Source organism: Pinus tabuliformis, chromosome 5_1, assembly GCF_031772625.1.
Source record: "Pinus tabuliformis cultivar Carrire ecotype Pingquan chromosome 5_1, CPIR1, whole genome shotgun sequence".
NCBI classification, from domain to species: Eukaryota; Viridiplantae; Streptophyta; class Pinopsida; order Pinales; family Pinaceae; genus Pinus; species Pinus tabuliformis.
The window spans coordinates 146,324,505-146,331,800 of NC_142305.1; positions in this window are offsets into that span (position 1 = coordinate 146,324,505).

The window sequence follows — 7,296 nt, forward strand, 5'->3', positions numbered from 1 at the left end:
GTGCTTTTCGACCTCACAGTTGCAAATGGCGACTAGGCACAGGGATTTTGCTGGTGAATTTGCAAGTTTTTCGTCTTTTGAGTTCTTTTGAGGGAATTCACAGACAAAGTAGGCGTATGAAGGATTTATAAGGGTAAATACCTAGTAAACAACGAGCAATGGTCACAAATGTATGTAGAAATGGCGCGCCGGAGGTCTCCAGATTGATTTCAGCAAGGTGGTGCAAGTTTGGACGTAAAAATCATGCAGAGAAAGAACAGCGCTTTTGGCAAAAAGTATGAAAAAATGCGAAAATTGGCCTAAATATGGATTTTTGGCATATTGGCGCGTTTTTGGGATGACGTCAGCATGACTTCATCAGGTGGGGTCAGGGTCGGATGACGTCATCGAGTGAGGTGGCAGGCTGTGATTGGTCCACGGATATGATGAAGTGGCAGACATATCAGCACGGGGGCGGACGAAGGGGCTGACGCGACGGCGGGGTGGCACTGACGTGGGTATGACGTGGTGGTGACGTTGGCCGGGCGGATCGACCAAAAACCGGAAGCGGTTAGCGGTTTCTCATCGCACCGCTTTTGATACGGAAGGGGAATTGTCAGGCGTACCTCCGATGAGCTGTGGGGATGATGCGTGGCGGAGGCCTGACGTCACCTTCTGACAGATATCGGAAGGTATCTGTCGGACGTCGGGGCCGGTCCGATATGGATGAGGACCGTCGGATCAAAGAGGTCCGATCCGACGGCTGACGGATCAGTGAGATGATCGGACAATACGGAAGGGGGCAGGATTATTTTAATATTTCTTTCAGGATCTGTGCTCGGCAGAAACCTCTTGGGATATGGCGGTTTTATAAAGGTTTTTCAATGCCTTTTTAATATAAAAATAACACGGTGCCCATACTTTGGATAAGTCAATAAAAGTGGGTTTTGATGTTTATTTCACAATTTAAAGTGGGTATGGGTAGAAAAAGGTCTTTTTCAAGGTTTTCTTTAGCAAATGAAGGTTTTAATGGGTCAAATGGATTCAGAAGAGGGGAGGGGGGTTAGACTTAGGTTTATCAAAGTGACCAGATGTCATTTTGATCCCTGACAGAGAACATATGGCTATAATGCCAAGGGGAGGGATATTTATACAATGTTTGGGGTTTATACACCATGGTGTTATAATACTAGGGGAAAGGGTAACATAGGGGAATTATATAATAGAGTTAGGGTTAATATGGATGAAAGGAGTGGATGAGGGGAGATAACACTAAGTTTATTTGAAAATAACTTAGCTTAGGGAGTAGATCAAAATGAAAAGAGTTTTAGACAAGAAATGTGGCTTCTAATAGGACTAAAAACCACCATAAAACCATCAATTCTTTCATGAATCTCAACTGATGATGGGATGTTAGTAATGAATGGGAAGAGGGGAAGAAGGGGGGTTAGACATGCTTCTTTGCTTGCTGCAACCTGATGGAGAAGAACACCTTCTCAATTCATTGATTTTGCTCTATGAACAAGGCTAACACACATGCAATTTGTAAGAAATGACATTTCTGCAACCCCAACTGCCTACCCATCTACTTGCCTAGCATTTTTTGTTTCTTCTTGGAGGGTGCACTTGGACTTGCAGACCCTTATTTGCCTTTTCTTTTCTTTGGCTTTTTTCTTTTGTTTTTCTATCTACTTCTACCCTTATTTCCTCCAAGGTCCCAGATTAAGCAGTTGGGAGCCTTTCTTCTCTACCTAAACTACTTGTCTGCCAAGATTAAACAGTTTGGACAGACTTCTTTCTCTATTCTACAACTGAAAATTTAAAACATGGCATGATCCAGATTAGGCTGTTGGACCATCCATCAAAATTGAGTCCACATCAAGCTATAAGCACAAATTGTATTCTCTTGGAAATATGTGATCTTTGCATCATCAAAGCAGAGCATATTTGGACCTTTCCTTGCCAATCATGAAATATGAAACCTATTGGTATAGGTAGCTAACAGTGGCTCCACATGGGGATGGTTTTTCATTTGAAAGACCAAGAACAGCAAGTGAGACTACCTTGGCCCTTGACTACCTTTATCAAAATTTTGGAGTTTGCTGCTTGGAAGTGCCAAAATTGTGATCTTCCCTTCTTGGTAGACCTCTGAACCTATTTGCCTTTTGTTGATAGTTAATAAACTTGGAGAACTGCATTTTTACATATTAACAGAAAGTGATATTTACATCTGAATATGTACAACGGAAACTCAGGCTGCACTTATGGGTAGTAGTCAAAATAGTGCTTGAGCATCCTGCCATTCACAGGACCTTCATCCAAATCAGTTTCATTAAGACTTTTAAGGAAATAAGTGTTGTTTCCTTGTACTGCTTGGACAACAAATGGTCCTCTCCAAAGGGAATCAAATTTTCCATGTTTTCCCTTATCCTCTCTTCTTGAATCCCACTTGAGGACTTTGTCACCAATGTTGAAATCTTCTGCCTTAGTTCTTCTGTCAAAGGCCTTCTTTAATTTTTCTTGTAGAACTTGAACTCTGCTGAAAACTTGGTCTCTAGTTTGCTGTAAACATATTATTTGATTGATCCTTCTTTGCATATCATTTGGTTCAGCTTGGCTTTCTTGAAGAAGTTTCATAACAGGCACCCCTAGTGATGAAGGGAATTTGGCTTCTAATCCATAAACCAACTCATATGGGCTGGTCCCAATTGATCTCTTGGTTGTTAGTCTATCTGCCCATAGAGCATTCACAAGCTTCTTATGCCAATTCTTTTTGTTCTCTTCTAGCACTTTCTTTATAATGTTTACCAGGCTTTTATTTGATGACTCAGCAAGGCCATTACCTTGGGGATAGTATGCAGTAGAATGGCCTAAGGTAATGTGAAATTTGTGGCAGAAATTCACCATTTTCTTGGATCTGAAAGCAGCAGCATTGTCTGTTATTATTTTGTCAGGACAACCAAATCTAGCCAATATGTTATTCTCCAAAAACTGAATGATTGTTGAATCATTTGCTTGTCTGCATGGAGCAGCTTCAATCCACTTGGTGAAGTAGTCTGTGGCTGTTAAGATCCATCTATGTTGGCCTGAAGATGAGGGATGAATTTCCCCAATGAAATCCAAGCCCCATTGTTGAAAAGGTCTCTCTGTTGCAATAGGCCTTAAGGGAAGTGGCAGTAACTGTCTCTTTCCCTCAAACACTTGACATTTATGACATGAGGTGGTGAATTTCTTGACATCAGAGAACATGGTGGGCCAGTAGTAACCAGCCCTTAGTATTTTATCCACAGTGGACTTCCAATACAAGTGTCCACCACAGTCACCTGCATGAAATTCTTTTATGATATTGTCAGTTTCATTCTCAATTAGGCAGTTTAGCAATATCCCTTCATGGTTTTTCCAAAATAAATTTCCATCCATAACACAGAATTTAGAAGCTTTCATTTTTAAGAACCTACATTTAGTTCTGGACAATCCTGGGGGAGCACACAGGTTTTGCAATACATAACATATATCAGAGTACCAAAGGGATTGTTCAAAGGCTACATTGATCTTTGGAGTCGCCAGCTCCGGTTCACTGTCCAGCTGGTTGATGTCTAAGGCTTGGAAGTTTGCTTCTGTCATTAGTTTGGCCAAACCTTGCCCTTTTATTAGTTTTGTAGGTTTTATCTCAATATCAAATTCCAAGATGTTGGCAATCCATTTTCCTCTTCTGCCCTCTAGGTTTTCTTGAGTGAGAATGTCTTTAACAATAGGACTTGGTACATATGCTACAACATGGGAATAAAGGATGTAAATCCTAAAGTCTTTAATGGCTTTAACCAAAGCATAAGCTTGCTTTTCCATGATTTGATATTTTAAAGGTGCATCTCTAAGAGCTCTGCTAAAGAAAGCAATTGCCTTCTCATTTCCCTGGTCATCTTTCTGCAACAAAACAACAGCAATAGTATGCTGGGAGGCAAAAGAGAAAATGATAAATTCTCTGTCAAATTGAGGATTGGTCAAGACTGGGGTTTGGGTAAGGGCCAGCTTTATACCTTCAAAGGCTTGGTTTGCTTCAACTGTCCATTTTACTTTTGAATCTTTCTTTAGCATGTTATTTAGTAATCTGATTAGCTCTGCTAAGTTTGGGATAAACCTTCTCAAGAAATTGATTTTTCCCAAAAATCCCTGCAATTCTTTGATATTTCTTGGGTGGGGCATTTGTAGGATAGCTTGTATCCTATCTGGATCAATTCTTATGCCATCCTTTGAAATGATATGTCCTAACAGCTTACCTTCTTCCAAACCAAATAGAGACTTCTTGGGATTCAAGGAAATTCCATATTTCCTACATGTTAAGAAAATCTGCCTCAAGTGTTTTAAATGTTCTTGGTTAGATTTTGAAAAAGGTGTGAGGTCATCTAAGTAAATGACTAAAAAGTCATGAATCTCCTTGGCAAAAGCAATATCCATTGCTCTTTGAAAAGTTGCCCCTGCATTTTTCAATCCAAAAGGCATTTTTACATATTTGAAAGTTCCCCATGGGGTTGTGAATGCAGTTTTGTCTTGATCATCAGGGTGTACTAAGATTTGATTAAATCCTGAGAATCCATCAAGTAATGAGATCCTTGAGGCCCCTACCACTCTTTGGAGAATGTGATCCATCTTGGGTAAGGGATAGTTGTCTTTGAGGGATACTTGGTTCAGATTTCTTAGATCCACACACAGCCTTATTTCACCAGTTTTCTTTCTTGTAGGGACTAAGTTTGAAATCCACTCAGAGAATCTGATTGGTGCTATGATGCCTGCCTTGAACATTTTCTGTACCTCTTGTTCCATTGCTGGGAGAAGCATAGGATTGATTCTCCTCAATTTTTGTTTAAAGGGTTTTTGATCAGGCTTGAGAGGGATAGTATGCTGGATAACAGAGGTATCATAGGATTTTAGATCCTCATAACTCCATGCAAAAACATCCTGGAACTCTTTAAAGAGGTCAATGTATTTAGGCTTTTGATCAGGAGGTAGAGATGCAGACAATTTTATTATTTTGGGTTTGTCAACAGTACCAATGTTGCATTCTTCAATGGCTGCATTTAAGGGCTGCATTTTTGGTTTTCTAGGAATATCATTTGAATCAAAGATGTCCTCTAGTGGAGTTAGGCCTGTTGGTAGAAAATTGTCTTTCAGCTCTATGATTTCAGTTTCAGCATTGGCCACTTCTCCACAACTGATTGGTTGAATTTGCTGAATGTTTTCCTTATTGAAGATAGTTGGGTTTAGCATTTGTTTTGCTGTTCTAGGTGATATTGTGTGGTTGATCTGTTCAAAATGTATTTGTGATGGACTTGCTCTGTCAAGTATTTGTGATTGACTTGCTCCTTCAAGTATTTGTGATTGACTTGCTCTATCAGTGTCAATATTTAATCCTGAAAATTCTTGTTGCAGTGTTAAAAAATGGTTTATTTGCATATCATCCTCAAATACTTGCCAATATTTAACATTGTTTGGAATGGAGGGTCTGTGTTTTATCTCAGCTGTGAAACGATTATTAGGTTCCAATGGTAATTTGCAAGTACTAGCAAATGTGGCCAAACTATGAGCATGCAGATTGTGGGTTCTAGGAATTTTAGTGATTTGGAATTCAGAGAAAAAGTTTAGTACTTCAGCAACAGCAGACCTATAAGACCTTAGTCTTTTGTCATTGGTGACAAAATTTCCCTTCACTTGCTGGATAACTAAATCTGAATCTCCCATGATTGAAACCCTGGCAGCTTGCAAGAACTTTACTAACTTGAGGCCTAGTAAAAGAGCTTCATATTCTGCCATGTTATTTGTACATCTGAAGTTTAATCTATAGGCTCTGCCTTCTGCATGACTGTTTTCTTTATTGTGTACCCAAACTCCAGCTCCTGCCCCTAATTTGTTGACTGAGCCATCAAATTCAAGGAACCATAGAATATCTTGTTGTGAAGGAGATTTAATGATCTGTTCATGGGCTGGCAATGTAAGTTGAAGTTCTGGTTTTTCATCTGGCTTGTCTTCTAGGACAGTCTCATCATTTGATTGAATATGCTTGACAACTAGAGTAGCAGCAGTGTGTAGTGCTTGATTGACCGTTGTTTCATGGGTGGTACTTCTTTCATTAGAGTCTTCCTCTTTTATGAGTATCTCAGTTTCAACATCATTATCTGAAAGAGTTTTATTATCATTGAAGAGAATGTATGAGTCTATGTCTGAATGGACAGCATATATGGGAAAGTTTTGAGGCTTTTCTTCACTGCTGACCATGTATTTCATGAGTGTTTCTCTGTATAGTCTTTTTGGTTGCCCAAAAACAGAGATGGTGGCATATGACATGTCTAATTGTAGGGAACCTTGGAGTTTAGCTCCCCATGATCTTGATAACAGCATCCCATACTTAGGTGGGATATCAGCAACTACAACATCCATTAGAATTGTTTTGTTTGGGTATTGTACCAGAGACACACATAAATCTTTTATGAGACCTAAACACTTGACTTGGCTGGAGTCAAAGGAAAACAGGTCCTTGTATGGTCTTGTTATATCCAGATTCAATCTCTCCATGACTGCTTTTGGCATGAGAATGTGAGAGGCACCTGAGTCAAACATTGCATTATGTAATATTTTATCATGAATATGTAAGCTGACATAAAAAGGTAATACCCCTGTGACTACTATTTTTCCATCCACTTCTGGGCCAAACAGTAATTCTGGGGTGTCATCCAACACATTGACATCATCTTTGTTGCTAGTGAGTTGAAGGGACTTCTTGATCTGTTGTTTATAGATGTCATGCTTGGCTAGTTCTGAGAGAGGAATTGCTATCTTTAGTTTGCCAATTTCAGTTTCTAGGTCAAAGGGTTTTTCAGATTTGGTCTTAGGGTTATGGATAACAGTCCTTTCCTTGTTCACTAGATCTTCTTCTTGATTTTTATCTTGATTTTGGGACTTGTCCTTTTTACTCATCTCTTGAGGAGTAACACTTAAATTAGGGTGAGAGGATGAAGTGGCGAGAGGCTGCTATTTTAAGGACAATGGTTCAGTGATCTCTTCAATACTTACTTCTTCTGTGGGTGAATTTGTTTTGTCATTAGGCTCTGTGACTATGGCTCTTTTAGGCTGCTGATTATCCTTTATCTTTTCAGGCTGATTTACATTCACAGTTCTGCTCCTTAGCTTGTATTGTTTATGGACTTCATAAACAGCAGTGTCATAGCCTTGTTTAAAGTCAAAGGATTCACCTGATTTAGTTTGGAACAGTTTGATTTCATCATCCTCATGATCTTCTTGTGTTAAAAAGATTTGAATTTCACC